Source organism: Pelobates fuscus, chromosome 5 (assembly GCF_036172605.1).
Source record: "Pelobates fuscus isolate aPelFus1 chromosome 5, aPelFus1.pri, whole genome shotgun sequence".
NCBI lineage: Eukaryota > Metazoa > Chordata > Amphibia > Anura > Pelobatidae > Pelobates > Pelobates fuscus.
Genome location: NC_086321.1, coordinates 50,919,144 through 50,940,600, shown reverse-complemented (window position 1 = coordinate 50,940,600; position 21,457 = coordinate 50,919,144).

Here is a 21,457-nt window from a genome sequence, read left to right as displayed (position 1 = left end):
TTGGAACGAAGAGGCTCAAGCAGCCTTTGATGAATTAAAACGGAGATTCACAAGTGCTCCCATTCTTCAACTACCTAATCCTGCTTTTCTCTACGTCATGGAAACGGATGCTTCTGATACAGCTATCGGGGCTGTCCTCTCTCAACACCAAACGCCTCAAGATCCTCTCCATCCAGTAGCTTTTTTTTCTCGATCTTTGTCTCCTGCTGAACGAAATTATCCTGTAGGAGAAAAAGAATTATTAAGTATTAAAGCTGCATTCGAAAACTGGCGTCACATACTTGAAGACACACGCACTCCTGTAATTGTTTATACCGACCACAGGAACCTTGAATATCTTCATTCCAACAAAACACTCTCTGCCAGACAAGTACGCTGGAATCTTTTCTTTTCCCGTTTTAATTTTCAAATCATCTACAGACCTGGATCCAGAAATAAAAAGGCAGATGCCCTGTCCAGAATTCACCAAGATCTTCCTGTAAACGAAACTCAACCACATAAAATCATAGGTATTATTTCGTCATTAACTGATGAGATTAAACATCTTAAAGAAGAAGATCTTGATCTTCCCAAACAAGACAATCTATCAAAAAAGGACGGGTTGTACTACTTCAAGGACAGGTTATACATTCCTCCCTTGCTTAGGAATAAAATACTCTCCTTGATTCATGATTCCCCTCTGGCTGGTCATCCTGGTACAAGAAAAACACTGGAGCTGTCTAAAAGATATTACTGGTGGCCTCGCCAGGACAGAACCATAGAATCTTATGTCAAAAACTGCCCAACCTGTCTGAGATCAAAATCTGACCATCATCCACCATTCGGTCAATTACTGAGCCTACCTGTTCCAGAAAGACCTTGGCAGTCCATCTCAATGGATTTCTTGGTAGAACTCCCTCCTTCGCAACATCATACCACCATTCTGGTGGTGGTAGACCGTTTCACCAAGATGTCCCATTTTATTCCTTTAAAGAAATTACCCTCTTCATCTGAACTTGCAAAAGTATTCATCAACAACATCGTGAAACTCCATGGTCTTCCTGAAGAAATCATATCAGACAGAGGAACACAGTTCACCTCCAAATTCTGGAATGAGATGTGTTCCTCCCTCAACATTCAACGTAAATTATCTTCAGCCTATCATCCTCAAACCAACGGACAAACAGAGAGAGTTAACCAATGTCTTGAACAATACTTGCGGTGTTATTGCTCTCATTTACAAGATGATTGGATCACGTGGTTACCAATGGCAGAGTTCTCATACAACAACTCGGTACACGCTAGTAGCAAAATGACTCCATTCTTCTCAAATTTTGGATTCCATCCTTCTTCATTCCCCGATCAAGGACTTCCTTCTTCTAATCCATACGTCTCCAACCATAACTCGTTCATGTCTGCCCTCTTCCTCAGGTTACGTGATAACCTTAAAAATGCATCATCTGCTCAGAAAAAGTTTTTCGATACTGGTAGACGACCTTCCCCTACTTACAAGGTTGGTGATCTAGTATGGCTCTCTTCAAAAAACATTGTTACCAACCGTCCCTCAAAGAAACTAAGTTCACTCTTCCTTGGCCCTTTTCGTATATTGTCACTCATCAACGAAAACGTGGTTAGATTGAAACTTCCACCTACCATGAAACTGCATCCAGTCTTCCATGTGTCGTTGCTTAAACCTCACCACTCCGACCCTTTTATGAGGGATGTTCATACCACTCCCGATCCTATTCTGGTACAAGGTGAAGAGGAATACGAGGTTCAGAGGATTCTCGACTCACGAATCCATCGAGGTTCCTTACAATATCTTGTCCGGTGGAAGGGCTACGGAGTTGACGAAGACTCATGGGTGTCGTCCTCCGCGGTGCATGCTCGTCGACTTATCAACGCGTACCATGCTCGCTACCCATCCAGACCTCGTTGACAGCATCCGGTGGCTGCTTCTTATGAGGGGGGTTCTGTCAGACCTTCCGGCATTCGCTAACCGTGGACTTCCGGGTTCTCGGAGCGCGGCCACTCCCCCTCCTATGACGTGGTCGTTCCCAGGGTTCATAGAGAGTCCGCGTCAACACCACAGTGCTGGATCAACTCGAAAGCTCCCGCGAACTTCAAACTGAATATTTACTTCTACTGTGTATCGGACCCGGACTGTTTAATCATTTACCCTCCTTCTCCTCTCCTACGACCTCGGACTGTTTTTGGATATTCTCTTGCCTGCTGCAACCTCGATTCTCTGTGGAATCTCTATCACCAATTTGGATTATCACGCCTTCATAAGTTAAGTAAACCAGATTGGCTCAACTTAATATATAACCATCCTAAATCTAAGTGGTTCGCTATCTGCTCCACATCAACTCATAATCTTGTTTCCAACACCTACGTATTAATTATCTGCATCCTAATTTGGAACTTCTCGCTGGTTGTGTTAAATTTACCTTATCCTAAAAACAACTTCAAACACCGCTGCTGGTTATAACCTGCCAGGAATTAAAGAGACAGTTCAAATTGATCATCTTTTTTATTTAAAGTAATAAACATTATCAAACTCAGAAATCTGCAGTTGTTTCCATCTTATCAACAATTGAGCGTTACAATAACCGGCAAAGGACCCTGGTGTGACTCTGAGACTATGTGATGAACCAGCAGATCTCCCCTGCTCTCTTTTCGGCATGCAAGGTGATGTAATGTATATGTGATGTAATGTATGTATATGTATGTATGTATATGTATTTATTGTACTTTTTTGTGACTAAACCTCGAAGACTAAGTTGTATGTAAAAAAAAAAAAGAGCAAAACAGACATTTTTCACAGGAGGGATTAGGATGAAGAGGATGGGAACGAGAAAGGTGAAAGTTTAAAGGTGAAAGTTTGGGAGCCTTTCACTGCTTAGAATATAATGACTGCATTTGCTGCTTGTCATTTGTACAGGCACGTGCATAGCTTGCTGCGTTTTAAATAATCTTGTGCTCTACATAATTCATTTACATTATAATAAAACTAGTAAAAAAATAAATGAATGGCCAGAAGATCAATGTCCCTATATCAATAGGAACAGATAAGGGGGTAACCCTTTTTTTTTTTTGTTGTTATAATAAAACTAAACATATTTCACTCTGGATTACCTTTTTTTGTGAATTTTCCCAACAGACCTAAGATTATGGTTAAAGTGTTTACTACAGTCAGTAGGTAGTAGGGCAAGGAACTCTTATAATTATAATAAAAAACTGTGTTGGTGAGATTAGTTTAATTTATCTTTTTTTTCTTTTTTCTTATAATTTTAAAGCCCCCCAAAAAAAAATAAAGATACTTTTTAGGAAACGTTCCATTTTCTTTTTTAACTGGCAGGAAAATTTAACGACGGGAAAATGCTGTTGGCCCAAGTTTCATGCTAACATATGTCACCACAATCCATTGTGCAAACTTCTTTTAGCTGATTTGGCTGACAGTACACAAAATAATGCTGAGTAGAAAACTGGTATAAATTGAAAAAATATTACACGGTCTCTCTCACTTATTTGGAGACAGATGCTCAGAGTAGCACATCACCATTCAATGACTTAACCAGTCCATGCTTCTAGAAGTAGAACTAAATCAAATTAGAAAATTATCTAGCTGCCATGCTCAATGTTAGACTTTCTGTTGTTTTAATAGATCAAACACTTATTTTAATTCTTTCTTTAAAATCAACATGCAAAAAAGGAAAAAGTTTTTAACTCTGCAGAGTGTGTTTATTGTAATTTTTAGGACTCATAATTTGGAATTAAAAGCATGATCAAGAATTATTTTCCATCATAGTAATAAAATAGTACGTTGAGAACATCTCTTGCAAAACTAACAGCCTGGATATAATTCTACATGAACGATATAAAACTGCACTTCATATTCTACTTTCCTTTTTATAAAGTCTGAAGATAGGATATAGAAAAATAAAAATGTCTTACTATACAATGCAGATGAGTGCAATTTCTAAATCATTTTTTGTTTAGCAAAGTAAAAGTTTCTGAACATGACTTGAACTAAACTGGAAAAATTATCATAATCATTACTAAGGTGATACATACAGTTGTAATCAAAATTATTCAACCCCCATTGAAAATCAGGTTTATTGTCAACATTTACAGACTTTCCGCTGTTTGTGATGAACAAATCAAACGAAAGCAATTGAAATAGCTCAGCACAATGATTGCTTCAAGTGGTTTCCCCAAATTTAAAAGGGTACTCCAAGCAGCATGACTACTTCAGCATTTCAGTGTTATTTGAAGAGATATTTAGGGTATCTGACAGCATTGTCAGTCAGCCCTGACTGAGAGTTTCGGGCAGCCTAGTGTCAATGTTGTGAAGATTCATTGGCTGAGAGCACTCAGCTGATACTCTCAGCCAATGCAAGATTTGCTGGATTGGCATCATAGGAGGCTCAACTCCCAGAGTCAAGTAAGAAAACACACTATTACAAAACAATATTCCGCATTACTGTGGAATGTCGCCAGTGTGCTTCTTGCATCATAACCAGCACCATGGCCTAATCTTGGCTTTGAAATCTGACCCTAAACCTCAGCCTAAATAGTCAATATAAATATTGCTAATATAAATCGCACTGAAATAAATAGTGCTGAATTGATGGCACCACTGCAAACACTTAGAGAGCCAAGATGATGGAGGGTATTTGATATTAGATGTTTAAGGGGACACTATACTACAGTACTACACTAAACTACTGCCTAATGTAGTTGTTCTGGTGAGTATAGTCAGTCCATGCAGGCTTTTTGCAGTAAACACTGTACTCAGAGAAAATACAGTGTTTACATTACAGCCTAGGGATACCTCCACTGGCCACTCCTTAGATGGCTACTAGAGGTGCTTCCTGGGGCAGTGCTGCACAGTGTGAATGACATTCGGTGTCTCCACCCTTTGCACAGAGACACTGAACTTTCCTCATACAGTAGAGGTGCATTGATTCAGTGCATCCCTATGAGGAGATGCTGATTAACCACGGAGGTGTTTGATGATGTCAGCGAAGGAGGCAGATCAATGGAAGAGCTATCCCCAGCAAACTGGAATAAAGGTAATAGTTTACTTTATTTAGAGGGCGGAGCAGTGTGGTTAGATATTGGTTTTTATCACTATAGGGTCAAGAATACATGTTTCTGACCCTTTAGTGTTGCTTTAATTCTGAGAGTTTTGTAGAACCATCATTATGTAATTTAAATCCTTTTCTGTACACAGGAAGGTGCTAGTGTGGATTCAAAGTGCATTTGCATTCTTAAATACATTTGCATTTTAAATGGAACCGTTTGGGCTTGAAGCTACAACATTTTAATATATTGTATAGATAATGCTTTAAATATGAAAAAAAGAGAATTTAAAATAACACTTACTCATCTTCAATGACCCTAGTATTGCTTCTCCAAATACACTGCAAACAGAAGCAGCAGAGATGCCCTTTCTACATTAGGACAACAGAAGCAGCAGAGATGCCCTTTCTACATTAGGACAAGGCTTTATCAATCAGTAGCTACTCCTTCAGTTGTTTTGCATTTTTTTCCTATAAATCCTTCACGAGCAAAGGTTATGATACACAGATTTAATCCTATAGCACTAGTTCCACTCATCGCACGTGATGAGTTTTGAGAAAAGAGCTGTGTGCCGCAAATCTCATAGGTCACTGTCTGCATTTGCACTTCGTTGCTCCTTTGGGGAGATGTAGGGAATGCACTTACCCAAAATTCTTGTGCCACATGCAAATGTTGGATGATCTTGGATGGCACTGATCCAGAAGACAGCCTTGGAGTCAGTGCAGTTTTAAACCACATAGTTCTTGGAGACTAAGAATAAGACACTCTATGTACCCTAGTAGTCAAGTTTTTATGATACATTGGAAGTTGTCCTTCCTTTTCTATCATGATGTATGTGCACACGTGCATTTGATATTGTTTCTGTAAACACTTTATTCTGTAAAGTTGTACACTAAATGTAGGTCATCATGGGATACCAATACATTTGCATCACATCAAATGCAAAGTACAGGTATGTAGCTTTAATAATAATGGAAATCCCACCTTTATAATATTACAGTGTTTAAATGAAAACGGTGCTCTTTAATGTAAAGTGGAGAGTGGTGGACAGGTAGGTTAGCTCTGGCAGAGGGCTGAAGCAGTGGCGTACTAAGGGGGGGCGGCGGGTGCCACTCACTAAGGGGGTGCCCGGGGCGCACTTTCACAGGGGCGGCATTTCGCCACCCCTGTGTCTTATGTAAAGGGACCGGGTATCCACGCAAGTTTTACCATCCAGCAGCAGCAGGATTCACTGTTCTCGCGATCTGCGAGAGCATTGCCGAGGGTTGCCATAGCAACCCGCGGCAACGCTCTTGCGGGTCGCGAGAACAGTGAATCCTGCTGCTGCTGCTGGATGGGAAACGAGTATGGAGAGTACTGGGCCCCTCTTCACTGCTACCGGACCACCAGGACCAGGTAAGTGTCAGGGAGTGGTAAACCATACACAGTGCTCACCATCCCAGCACTTATTCCACACAACACACACCACACACACACTGCATACATTGTACACACACTGCATACACACTGCATACACTATACACACACACTGCATACATTATACAAACACTGCTTACACTGTACACACACTGCTTACACTGTACACACTGCATACACTGTACACACTGCACACACTGTACACACTGCACACACTATACACACTGCATACACTATACACACAAACTGCATACACTGTACACACAAGCTGCATACACTGTACACACAAGCTGCAAACACTATACACACACTGCATAGACTGTACACACACAGCATACACTGTACACACACTGCATACACTGTACACACACTGCATACACTGTACACACACTACATACACTGTACACACACTGCATACATTATACACACACTGCATACACACTGCATAGACTGTACACACACTGCATGCACTGTACACACACTGCATACACTGTACACACACTACATACACTGTACACACACTACATACACTGTACACACACTGCATACATTATACACACACTGCATACATTATACACACACTGCATACATTATACACACAAGCTGCTTCACTATACACACACTGCATATACTAAAAGACAAAAGACTGATAAGACACTATGTGTGTATCTGTATACTCAAACCCAAGGGAAATCTGGGAGAGCAACACCTACCCACCAGAGTCTTATGTACCGCAAAGAGATTTCAGAGGTCTCAAGAGGGGCTTAACCCCGAATAGAAAATGCCAAAAAAAGAAGAAAAAAATGCAGAGGGTCTTTGGATATAAAACAATCCTTAGACCGTCTGCATTGCCTGGAAATAATATTTAGCAAAGAAGTGTGAATAATAGACTACCTATCATCTACAAAATAGAGGAGGAATAGAGACCAGAAAAAAATATTATGATAATATAAAGTTGGTATATACTAAATACAAATATTCCTCATGCCATCTGCAAGAAAGGATGTATAGGAGATATAATCTTGAAAAAAATGATTGAAAAAAATTATATATATAGTATATAAACCAGACCTATATAACAGCTTTATTAAAAATTATTATATACTAAATAGGAGTGGATCAATTATAATATAAACTCCAATACTTAACATCTTATATGCAGTGTCACACAAAAGTCCTGTATAGAGATTATATAAAGATAATAGTAGGGGTGTCAGCTGTAAGGCTATGCATACATGGAGAAAAAATCTACATACATGAATGCATCTTAAGATAAATACCTCTCACAGCAAAGCATATTGGTAAGCTAACTAGACAGGCATAGGAATATTACAGTGTTTAAATGAAAACGGTGCTCTTTTGATCTCAATAATTTCTCTTCTCTTCCTGAGGCTCCCTTTAAGGAGAAATATCCTGTCTTTAACCTATTGTATATATGGAAGGTGCTTTGCTGTGAGAGGTATTTATCTTAAGATGCATTCATGTATGTAGATTTTTTCTCCATGTATGCATAACCTTACAGCTGACACCCCTACTATTATTTTTATATAATCTGTATACAGGACTTTTGTGTGACACTGCATATAAGATGTTAAGTATTGGAGTATATATTATAATTGATCCACTCCTATTTAGTATATAATAATTTTTAATAAAGCTGTTATATAGGACTGGTTTATATACTATATATATAATTTTTTTCAATCATTTTTTTCAAGATTATATCTCCTATACATGCTTTCTTGCAGATGGCATGAGGAATATTTGTATTTAGTATATACCAACTTTATATTATAATAATATTTTTTTCTGGTCTCTATTCTTCCTCTATTTTGTAGATGATAGGTAGTCTATTATTCACACTTCTTTGCTAAATATTATTTCCAGGCAATGCAGACGGTCTAAGGATTGTTTTATATCCAAAGACCCTCTGCATTTTTTCTTCTTTTTTACACACTCCATATACTATACACACACTGCATATACTATATACACTATACACTCTCCATACACTATATACACTATACACACACTGCATATATTATGCACACACTGCATATATTATACTCACAAGCTGCATTCACTATACACACACTGCATACCCTATACACAGACCGCATCCACTATACAAACGCACACACTGCATCCACTATGCAAACACACTGCATTCACTATGCATACACACACTTATACATGTGTATCTGTATGTCTGTGTATCTGTATGTGTATCTGTTTGTGTGTCTGTGTTTGTTTCGGTGTGTCTGTGTATCTGTATGTGTGCCTGTGTGTCTCTCTCTGTGTGCCTGTATGTGTGTTTGTATGTGTATGTGTGTCAGTATTTGTCTGTATCTGTGTATGACTGTGTTTCTATGTAACTGCATGTGTGTACCTATGTGTCTGTGTATCTGTATGTGTGACAGTGTGTGTATATGTGAGTATATGTGCATACATCTCAGCATTTCATCTACACTACACACAAATACAACCCTGCATCCAAATGTCAACACTACATAAAAACAAACCACCATATTCAAAAAGCACACTACAGAAAAATGCATGCCTGCATTCAAATGCCAATACGTGCAAACACACCCGTACATTCACTCACACAAACTCCATACAAAAACATGCTTACATTAAAAATATACAAACACTGCTCAGTGCTAAATACATTTAAAAAAATTGTGGTTGGTTTTACATTTTAAAGTTGAGGGGGGAGGGGAGCGGGGTGCCATATAAAGGATCCGCCCCAGGTGCCAAATGCTCCAGGTACGCCCCTGGGCTGAAGAGTAAATTCAAATCACCTTTTGGCTCAGGACCAGCAGAATTTCAAGATTCTGAAAATGTAGGAGAGTAAAGATGATGTGATTGATGTTTCCGAAGGAAGATTTATAAAACAATAGGTCAGGAAAACTTTATGAGGAATACATAGCAGAGATGGGGCAAAGAGAAAGCATTGGAATAGATATATACTATATTAACACTAATGATAAAAAGTAAACTTGGGAAAATTGCTTACAAATGATCAAACATATCCATTACAATAAGCACCAGAAAACTTGCATTTTTGGAGCCAGGGTCAATTATACATTTTTAGACTTTTTTTTATTTTTAAATTCTCGCAGGATGAAAGTGATGAGTAAAGTAACATATTCCCTTTCGGCTTCCTAGCTAAACCAACCACTTGTCACAGAGTTACTGCCTCTCTCGGGAACATGTGTCAAGAGTAAATACAGTGCAGGAAATTGGTACAGAATCCAGAAGTAATGAGAAATTGTGGAGTTTTGACATGTTTTGTCAGTTGCCATATTAATAGGAGATATTTCCATCTAGAAAGAACAATGTTTATTGCAATAGACGAGGAGGGCGAGCGTACTTCATGAGAATGGGGGGGACAGAGTATTGGAGAGTCTGTTGTCATTTAGCAGACAATGTGTGCGATGCAATCTCACCGAAACACAGAGCTTGCAATACTTGCCATTGAAATCAATAGCACTTAATGTCAGGAACGATGAATCTACACAATTAACATTGATGTAAACCTGTTCAATAAAGGTGAATTCTTTACTAATGTTAAATTAAAAAGGTTGTTGTTTATTACTTTAGTCGAGGCTTTCTGTTTGTGTAATAACCAAATAACAATTTGAAAGGTAATATTCCCCTTAAATGGAACAATTGTTAAAATGCACGTTTTGAACAAATAGAATAAGCAGGGAACACAATATGCCGGTAGATGTTGCTATGCTTTACAGAATGTAACCTCTTCCCTCCCGGCATTGTGTAAGCACAAGATACAAATGCTTACACAATGCCGGGAGGGAAGAGGTTACATTCTGTAAATCTAAAGAAAGTCAACTCATGATGTCCCATTTACCTTCCCATTTATTCTAATACTGTTTTACCCTTTACATAAGCAAAGTTCTCTCAAAGATATCTGACCTGCCTCTTTGCATCTGTGCAGTAGATGGAAGTTCCCTAAATGACAGAAATGTTTGTTTGAGGAGCTTAAAGGAATACTATAGCACCAAGACCACTTTAGCTCATTGCAGTGGTCTGGGTGCAGAGTCACTGTCTCACTTAGTCTTGCAATGTAAATAATTGCCCTTTTAGAGAAACTGCAATGATTACATTGCAGGATTTAAGTGCAATGATTTACATTGCAGGACTAAGACTGTCACTGTCAAGACACTTTCTGCTTGCTAGGCAACTTGTGGATGCCTAGCTAATGCTGGATGTCCTCACACTCTGCATGTGGACATCCAGCATCAGTTAAATCCCCATTGGAAAGCATTAAAGCAATGTGGCAAATGCACATTAGCCCCCCGGGTGACGTTAAATGAGGCGGAGCGCAAATAGCGCAGTAGGAGATTAGCGCTGTAATCAGGTGAGCACAGTAAAGGTGTCTAAACCCTTACAGTGCTGGGTGGAGGGGGTTATAGGAAATTATAGTGTAAGAAATACTGCTTTGTATTCTTTACACTATAGTATCCCTTTAATTGCTGCATTCTAAGGTCAGGGAGTGGGGATGAAGGGTATTAAGAGTTCTTCAATGATTTTTTTTATAGTCTGTAATAATATAAACTACTATATACATAAAATAGTGTAATATATACTTATGAAATATATTTTTTTATATAAAAATATCATAAAATATAATATAAAAAATATTATTTTTACAATTTTTGATGTAAAGATCTTTCTGATATTTTAGACTCTGCCTGAAATATTGCAATATAAGAAATTCCATATGATCTCTAAAATCTTATATCACCAATATTTCTTGAAGATATGGGTCTGGATTCTCTTTGGAGAGTAAGGGTTTACTCTACTTACTGAATAGTAATTCCTCCATTGACGTTCATGGTAAATTTGGCATTCAGTTAGCAGTATACATCCTTACTCTGCTCAGATAATCCAAACCCTGGTGATGAGGATGCCAGAGTACATACATACATTATAAAGGTATTCATACATTATATAGACATGCAGAAAGCACCCCAAAAATGCAATTAAGAAAAGATACTCACTTCTAAATTCCCTTTTTTGAAAGATTTCTAAGTGATTTGATCCATCAGCCACCAAGAAGCAGCTCACAAACATGACATGTGCATAGTTGTCTTTACAGCATAATCCTATACCACCCCAAAACCCCATAAAATTAGAGACACTGATGTTTTTTGGTTTAAAAGTTATCACAGCTTTAATTATTATTATTTTTTGTTTTAATATTAAAACCAGTAAATCAATAAAGGTCATTGTCAAACAAACACTTAACATGAAGTATTAAAAACCACAAACCCCTTTTATACAACTATACTCACAGACAATGAACCAACAATAAAAATAGCAATACAGCAATACAACAATATAACATCAATATAAATAACATAAACACTTAACACAGCCACCAAGGGCATCCTTTTCCAACTGTAGGGGTAAACCAATGTACCCCTGCACCCCCAGGTTCTGAGCCACTGACAAGCTCATACCTACCAATACCAGCTACAAACAGAATTTTTGTATCCATCCCCCACCACTGTGACCAAATGGGAGAAATACGATTTACAACACCCCATTACCAACCTCAAAGAAATTTAGGGATGGAAGGTGGGACAGCAATAGGTAGGTGAGAATACATTAAAATGGCTTACAACTAAAATTACCCACACAATCCCACCCCCACATCTTCCAATCAAAATCTTTAAATATTCCTTTGCCTGTCTCCTAGCTATATCAAGGCCCATTCCCCTTAGCCTTGCTGTTCCATGGGCATCAGAAATGCAATGGAGGGATTTGTGGAAATGCATTTTTATAAGATGCCGTATGCCAGCCAAATCCATATTCAATAGAAAGGTAAATTTTCTACACAACAAATATTTTCCAATTTATTTTTTATGCTATCTATTCCTTATAAGTTACCAAAGCATGTCTATTTTACTTTTTGACAAATAGAAGATTGTAGACTGTTATGCTTTATCAGAGAAAGCATTTCTGTAAATAAACATTTTCAACTCATGTCTGTAGAAAATGTTTTCCTGACAAACTTTGAATCTTTGGGGTGTTTGAAAAAGTTTATTATCTACTTAAAGCTAAGTCCATGTTGTGAAATATGTAATTTAGCTATGGTTTCAAGCAAAAAAAAAAAAATACTTCCTGTTCTAGCATAAGAAACCACAGTAACTACTGTACTATATGTACATAGAATTGCTGTATAATATTATTGTTGTCACATAACTTAAAATGTTACAATGTGCTGTGAATGGAAATTACTCTCTCATTGAACAGCTTTTGCTCTATCTGGTTGTTTGAGCGACACCATATATTGCTAGTGGTCCTGCTTTCTAACATAGTAAATAGATAAGTATTGTTTTTCCATATAATAGTCAGAAAATGGCTTCTTATTTTATCATGTGAGGAGTTTCTTGGTAACAGTTTAATTGATTTATTGCATGAAAAATACCTAATATGTTTGGAAATGGATACACATGTCATTAAAGGCACACCCTGTGCAACTTAAACACTTTTGCATGCTGAAAAGTGTTATGAGTGCGTCCCCTTTTTTCAATTTACAAAAAAAAAAAAGGTTCCAATATAAACACTTTTAGAAATTAGCATTGGCTTTCAAGGAGACAACAGGTTCTGTTACTTTCTGGTTGTTTAGCTTAAGAGGCAGCAATTGCCTAGAGCAGTGTTCTCCAACCCAGTTCTCATGGGTTGTATGAACAGTCCATGTTTTGTCAGTATTTCCATTGGAATAAAACAGGGAAATATATAAATCCTGGACTGTTGGTGGTCCATGAGGACTGGGTTGGAGAACACTGGCCTAGAGTACCTGCCTTGCAAAGACTTTCTCATTAAGCTGCATTGGAAAGTCTATGATAAGAAAACCACAGAATGTCTGGACTGGGGAAGAAGGATAGGGCTTGTAAAGGCAGCAGAAAAGAGAATTGCAGCTTTTGCTATTTGTTTTTATATATACCTACCAATGAAATAATGCATTATTATATGCATGCATGTTTTCATTTGGGATATATCTACTAAGCATTGATATGTATTTTTTTTTTCTATTTGGACAATGGAATGTCCCTTTAACAACTATATTTACTCAAATAAAATCCAGAAGCTAAAGTGCTTCAAATATAAAAGCAACGAATACAATGGAGAATACAGCTGTAGACCTACAGATAGAATAAGGAAAAAAAAAGGAACACATATAGTGTAACACTGTATAACATCAGATAGTAGCACAAAATAAAGTAGCACTCACAGGATGAAGTGTATAAATTGCCTTAGGGTGCATTCCCCGATTTATGTGTGTGGGTGGGTAATCCAAAAACGCCTTCTCTCTGTAGCAGTAGCGCTGCGAGTATGGAAAGCCAGACTCAGGTTTTCAGGTGAAAAAATACTGCTATTATTATTAAAAAGTGTATATAAAAACACTAGGAATATAAAAGAATACTAAAAACAAACAAAAAATAAGTTGCTAGGAGTAGTCCTACATGTTTCGTCCCAAAAGGATTTCTTCAGAGACCTCCAAATATAGCAACAGTTACAAAGAATAAAAAAAAAAAAAAGATATAATGCAATACAGTGACATATAACAAAAATTATACAAATCAAAGAAAAAAGCAGTATACATCCCCTCCCTGAGTCCTTCATTAAATACAGCCTCTGTGTCTTCCTATCGGATGGTCCGGGTGTGTTGCAGCTGCTGGTAATCCGCTTTCATTACAATTTCTTCTCTTTCCAGGTGTTCATATTTCCTGACTGTTCTGACGTCATTTCCGGCGCGTCTGTCTTTCGTGGAATTACGTGATGACGTGTGAGTTCCACACAATCGTAGCTTTGCATTCCACCTTCTATGTGTGAGGTGGATTCCTATAACAGATGTTACTTGTCACTCAGAAAAGAGGGTGTAATTAGTGTGAGCCGGCAGATCGATAGGCTTGCAAAATCTTATCAGGGTGAACATCACGGACACTTGCCCCTATGGAAAAAAACGCTCTAATAATTTGATATAAGTAGTAACATTAAAACTAATTTATACTATAATGTCTTGGTGTAATAAAATCAATTTGGGGATTTTTGTCCAGATATTGACCCAACAAAATAATATATTTTCATACATGGGGTGTAAAATATGGAAGCAGTGTAACATAAAGATATGTAAGTGGTTAAACTGAAAGAAATTAATTACAAAAATTAAATAATTGAATAAAAAATAATAATAAAAATAAAAATAAATATAAATAAATATAAAAAAGGGAGAAGGAAAATAATCATAATGTAAAAAAAAGAAATGTGAATCAAAATTAATATAAATAAAATAAATAAAAAATATATAAAAATAAAATTAATAAAAAAATAAAAATAAAAATGTAAATTGAATGTAATAAATGGTAGACTGTCTCCATTTACATTATAAGAAACATATGATGACAATGTCGGCATTAAGACCTCCAGGTTCGAGAGTACCTAACTGGCGAATCCAGAAGGTTTCTCGCTGGGCTAGTTTTTCATCCCTATTTCCCCCTCTCCAAGGGAGCTTGATGTGTTCTATACCGGTAAAACTCAGTTTTTTCCAAATATAAAAAGGACAGCTGTTGCAATGTGTGGGGACTGTATGGTTGATTATTCTTTTTCTGATGTTATTTAGATGTTCAGGAATCCTATTTCTTTGTTTTCTTTTGGTTTTTCCCACATATTACTTGCCACACGGACACTGTAGTAAATATACCACGTAGTCCATGTGGCAATCAATGGCTTTGTTTATCCAGTATCTTTTGCCAGTTGCCGTACTCAAGAAATCCTTTTGGATTCCTGTGTTTTTAGTAGTTGTTTTACAGGCTTTACAATCTAAGCAACCTCTAAAGCCAGATAATGGTTGCCTGGTCTGGGTTTTGTTATTAGGTTTAATACTATAACTAAGGGCCAGGGAGCTTTTTAGATTCGTATTTTTTCTTAAAAATCACGGGAGGATAGTCAAGAAGAAAGGGACCTAAAATCTTGTCCTCTCTTAGAATAGACCATTGTGTTTGTTGCTTTTATACCATTTTGTAAGGAATATAGTCTGAGATATTCCTTGAGAAGGCTGCCATCACTATCTATAGAGATAAGTGTTTCCTTTCATCACATTGTTGATTTGTTTTAAGTGTAGATGTGTTTTTCTGTTTAACAGTGCTTCAAATATGTCTGTCAGAGGAAACCCTTATGAATGGGTGAAACACGTCAGGTGATGACTGCAGAAGGTGAATCCAGAACTCCCCACACTAACAGATCACTACAAATCACTGATACAGGAGGAGCAAATAGAAATTTGGTTGAAATTTGGTCGGATTGTTTGGTTTGTATTGTTTGGAGCTGTGAGTTTACAACTTGAAAATATAAGGGTTTAAAATCTATGGTATAATGCTATTGGAGGCTCCATGGATTCACTCTGTTTATTGTTTAACTGATAACGAATAACCATTGGAATGGAAGCAGAGTGATACAACTCACAGTGATTTTAAGCTGATATAACCAGAGCCGATTTGAAGTGACTCTGGGATCTATAAGTTTATTTCCTTTGGGAATGTGTTATTTCATTTTCACCTATTTTAACCAAACCTGTTTTGGAACAATTTCACAAAGGACATAAAAGAACAGGTAGTCCTCAGTAACCGACTGTGTTCTGTTCTCACGACTTGGTCATAAAATGAATTGGTCGGTAAGTGAGGATACTCTAGAGAGCATGGGCAATAGAGCAGGTTTACGTTCAGTGGAATCCCACAAATCTATGTTTGAGAAAAATCCCTCGAATCCTCACGCTAGAGAGCTAGTCATAAGTGCAAGCCATCATAAAAACAGGTAGGTTGTTAAGTGAGGGCCACCTGTATTAACATTTGCACTTGTATATATGTGTATAAATAAAAAGTAGTCCAACACTATTGTTTGTTGATGAACCATAGTAACTAATTTTATACATTTTATATATTAAATGCAAAATAGAGGAAAACCTTTTTATTTCTCAAACTGTATTTTGGAAAGAGTCTCTCAATTTACCAAATATGAAAACACACTGTTCAGAGCGATGGTACAGAATTGTACAAAGATGAGACAAAGAGTTGAAGCAAAAAGTAGAAAGAGTGTCAAAAGGGTAGACTGGAGACTTTGTGGGACAGAGGTATAGTGGGAGATGGGGAGTTTTTATACCTTCATGACAGTAAGCTTCTGTGCATGTGTGCAAAACTACAAAGGTCTAATACAGGGGTGCCGCAATCAGTAACTTCAAATTAAGTTCCTAGACCAGGGGTAGGCAACCTTTGGCACTTCAGATGTTTTGGACTACATCCCCCATAATGCTCTTACACCCATAATGCTGGCAAAGCATCATGGGAGGTGTAGTCCAAACCATCTAGAGTGCCAAAGGTTGCCTATCCCTGTCCTATACCCTTATCTTGCAAGTGCCATTGACAGAGTCATTAACAGTTCCAGATCATCATGGGAGTTTTATTTCTGCAAGAGCTGGGGAGTTAACTTTTGGGCACTCCAGGCCAACCAGAATCGATACAAGGTAGAATAATAGAATGTTTTCTAGACCTAAGGAATCCAAATATCACTGTTGTAGAAAGTGATTTCTGCTTTAAAGGTTGCACCCCAACATCCAGGCCATTAGTTGTGGATTCTCTAAATTAGAAGATTTTGATGGAGAGGAAGTTCATAAACGGAAAATCCAACACAACCAAAGATTGGGAAACCAAGGTCATGTGAGTCATAATGGAACAATATAAATTACTTCTGCTTTCATTTTACATATTCTTCTTGGTGTACTGGGATCAGTGGGAGAGATGAAAACAACATAACCCTTATGGAATTTCCACTGAAAGGGTAGTGTTCATTAGCTGAGTTTCATGGATAAAATGCATTGAAATGAATTTGGCTACCTCTGTGTTCTTGAATAGAGAAAAAGTGAAAAGCTCCTAGCACTCAGATGAGGAACATGAGTTGAGAAGACATCATAAACTGACATTATTAAGAGTTATCCAGTATAGTACAATAGAAATGCGTGCACTCATCTAATACATTTCATCCAATTCAGTATAGTATTTAATCATGAACCTGAGTATTCTTGGCAGAGGTAATTCAATGTGTTTGTGGCATTACCCAAAACAATATCAGTTACTGGAAGTTCACTAAGAGCAACTTTTGGTCAATCAGTTCTGCTGAGAACATCTTCCAGTCTGTTTGAGATTATCCTTATAGCTATTCAATGAAGATAATGCAGTTTGCATTTTATTTTTTGCTTCTATTCTCTGATCTTGGCAGAATATTAAATATCCTGCTTATCTGATCCAGTTTCCTCACAAAGTTCTTGAAAGAGAACTATAGTATTGAGAATCAGTCTCAATATTATCATTTGTATTGGTAGTCTTAATTCTGGTCCAGATCTCCTGGATCTTATTTTTGCCTGAAGTTGGATACCCAGCCAGCCTTGCAACTTGTGGTTACAAACACCCAAGAAATGATTACCAGCCAAAAACTGATGGTAACATTTCTGTCACAACCTTAAAGCCCATGTGTTGAATCCTTAGTTATAAAAAAACATTGACTCCATTTATCCTAGAAACCATGAAACTGAGTGAGAAGAAGTCTATTTTCCAATCCAAGGTCACTCTGCTTCTTTTTGTGAAACTAAAATTCTTCTTTTTGATCTTCTCACTCCATTTTGAAAGATAGATCATTGGTCTTGCATTGTAAAGAGATCCTAGTAAGAGTAGTCTATCTAACTCTGAGTATAGATTTACTCTGAAGATCCTGCTCAAACAATCAGTGCATCAGATAAGACTTGTAGCAGAGGACCAACTTATTGACTGAGACTGTCAGCTGACCGCTATTAGCCAGGGAGCTGAACCCTGACAGAAGTGGTGGTTGGCAGGTCCCAGTTGTTTTGTTTGGTAACATTTTCACTACTTATAATAAACGGGCACCTGTACCTGGTGTACTCCTGGCCAATACCAATCAGAGCTGCTGAAGTGGATATGGTGCTTGAACTGTTTTTTTTTTTTCTAATTCATATTTATATAGTACACATGGAAATAGCAAATCATTAAAATGGAAAGGATTTGTGTTGACTACAACAGACAACTCTCCACCGATTTTTGAAGTGTGGACAATTCATCATATAAGCAAATTAGTGAGTTACCAAAAAAAGGAAAATTATGATCATACATTTTGTCACCTAAAACTCTCAGTGAAAATCAATTGTTCTCCTTTTTCACATATGTATTACATTAGGAGAAGGGGTCTGGAACAATTTAACAATTGTCAACTTTTTAATGATTATTCTGCTTGATCATTACAATCTCTTCATAACAAGAACAATAATCATTATAAAATAATTTGCAGATGTCTTTGCTGACCTTTTCTAACAAAAAAATATGTACATTATCATTCTGAACAATGACACGTTCTTTTAGGATATATTTAAAATTAGGAAAATTGGGACGATGGACAAAATTAGCTACATGTTCATCTACAACATAGTTTGTGCTCCTATCATGTAGAGACACTCGCAAGCAACTCTGCACTAGTTATAGACAATACTCTATGCGACTGAGCTAGCCCTTCTGTGTCTTTGAATATTCTAAGTAAATAACAGACATTTTATGCAAGATTGTGCATTATAAGATATAGTATTAACAATTTTATTAACATTAACTCAGATTGCCTTCCATTAGCTTATTTCGTTCTAATAAAAATGATAGTGCCTTTCAGGAGTACAATTTGATATAAAGTGAAGTGATTAAACCCTGCTTAGATATCTATGCTGTGTCTCTTCCATTTCAACAATAAGGCTGTAATTTTATGCATGGGTAGTCTCAAATGGCATAAATTGTTATAATACTGAAAATTATCAAGGAGAATTGGCTGGTGGAAAATTAGAAATAGCTTAGAATCAAATAATTAGGATTTCTGTGCTTGTGAAAGAAATGCAGACTGTAAGTTCCATTTTCTATTTCATTACAATTACAAATATATGCAGTGGGATTAACATTAAATGTTCTACTCGGTATGTTAGATGCACAAGATACCTGTTTATTAGAGAAAGTAAACAGCCTAGATTATTTTCAGTGTGTAAAGTTACAACTCCATAAACAATGCATTGAAAGAAAGCATAAGATAAAACGTTAAGTTAATTCCAGTAGCAAGGCGAATGGCATTATTTGTTCCTGTTTATTCTTTTAGTAAGATGCTACAGTGCGCTTAGATTATTGCACTTTATTTAAAAATAGTTGTTTTTTATTTTGTATTATGCCCAAATATGTTTAAAGAAACAAGTAACGTAAAAGGATTTTGTATTTCGTGTTTGTTTTATGTGACAGACAATCATTCTTTTTACAAAGTCATCCCTGTAGGTACGTCGGAAACAAAATATATATTTATCCAAACCACTGTCATTGTTTTTATGTGCCATAATTAACCCCTTAATGCCATTAGGGCGTACTATGCCAACCCGCATTTAGTGAGCCTAAACGCTGTTAAGGCGGCATAGTACGCCCTAACAATCCAGAGCTCCCCTGTCCCTGCACACTTACCTAGACTGACGATCCACGTTGATCTCAATCTGGGGGGACTGCCTAAGATGACAGTCATTACCCCTGATTCTTTTCCGGCCCTCCAGGACCATGTGATCGCGTCAGACGTTGCAAATCACATGGCCGCAAAGCAGTCTATGAGATTGCCTGCAGGCGGACTGCCTGAGTGTTCAGGCAGTCCCCCTAGTGCCTAAAAAAATAAAATAAAGTTAAGCTCACACATTGAAATAATATATTATACATGTATTATATATGTATAATTTATTATAAGTGAATTAAAACATCCGATCAGCATATTATACATATATAAAACATATATAATTTAATTCTTACTGTATTTTGGTATTAATACATATATTAATAGCAAAATACACTTAGAATTAATTTATATATATATATATATATATATATATATATATATATTATATATGTATAATATGCTAATCAGATGTTTTAATTCACTTATAATATATTATACATAAATTAAAAAATCTACATAAAATAAAAAATATAATGTCATAAGCGTATCTTGATATATAGATAGACATTAGGCTGATAGAGTAGGACCTGCCAAAGATGGGGTACATTTATGTTGTGGCAGGCTTATGCAATGTATGGTCATATAATGTAACTAAACCCCCATTATTTTTGCCTAGATTAGGTGTTTTTAAAAAAACTAATACAATCTGTCAACATTGAGGTTGCTGTTTAGTGTATAAGTGAGTGCGCTGGATCTGGTGTAATATATATATATATATATATATATATATATATATATATATATCAAAATACACTTAGAATTTATAACTATATATAAATATAAAAAAAAATTATGTACGCGTATGTACATGTGCGCGTGTGCGCGTGTGCTCGTGTGTGCATATGTGTTTGTGTACATACCAAAAGAGTTGTGGTGGGGAAAACAACTCTTTTGGTATGTACTTTACAAGTAATGCCAAGCCTCAATAGCAAGCCAGTAACAAACCTCATGCTAATGAGTTGCATTAACAACAAAACAGCAGTCCATGAGTAGTTCGCTGGCTTTGCTCCTCTTCCTGAGTTGTGTTTCAACGCTGTTGTATACAGTAGACACATACTCCAAGGAATCCATGTATGTGGTTCTTTGTTGATCTCATTTGCATATGCCTACCCAGAATCCCTTGCAATAGGGAGAGCACTGTTAAAGTGAGCTTTCTGTGGGAAAAGCAAGTCTTATGGCTTGACTGGTGTGTGTATTTGCATAAAGTGGAATTATGAGGCAAGAATGTGGTTCTTTGTTGATCTCATTTGCATACGCCTACCCGGAAAAGCAAGTCTTATGGCTTGACTGGTGTGTGTATTTGTGTTTATATATAAATAAACAAAGCGAGATCCAGGATGCACTCACAGGTCTTTGTGAA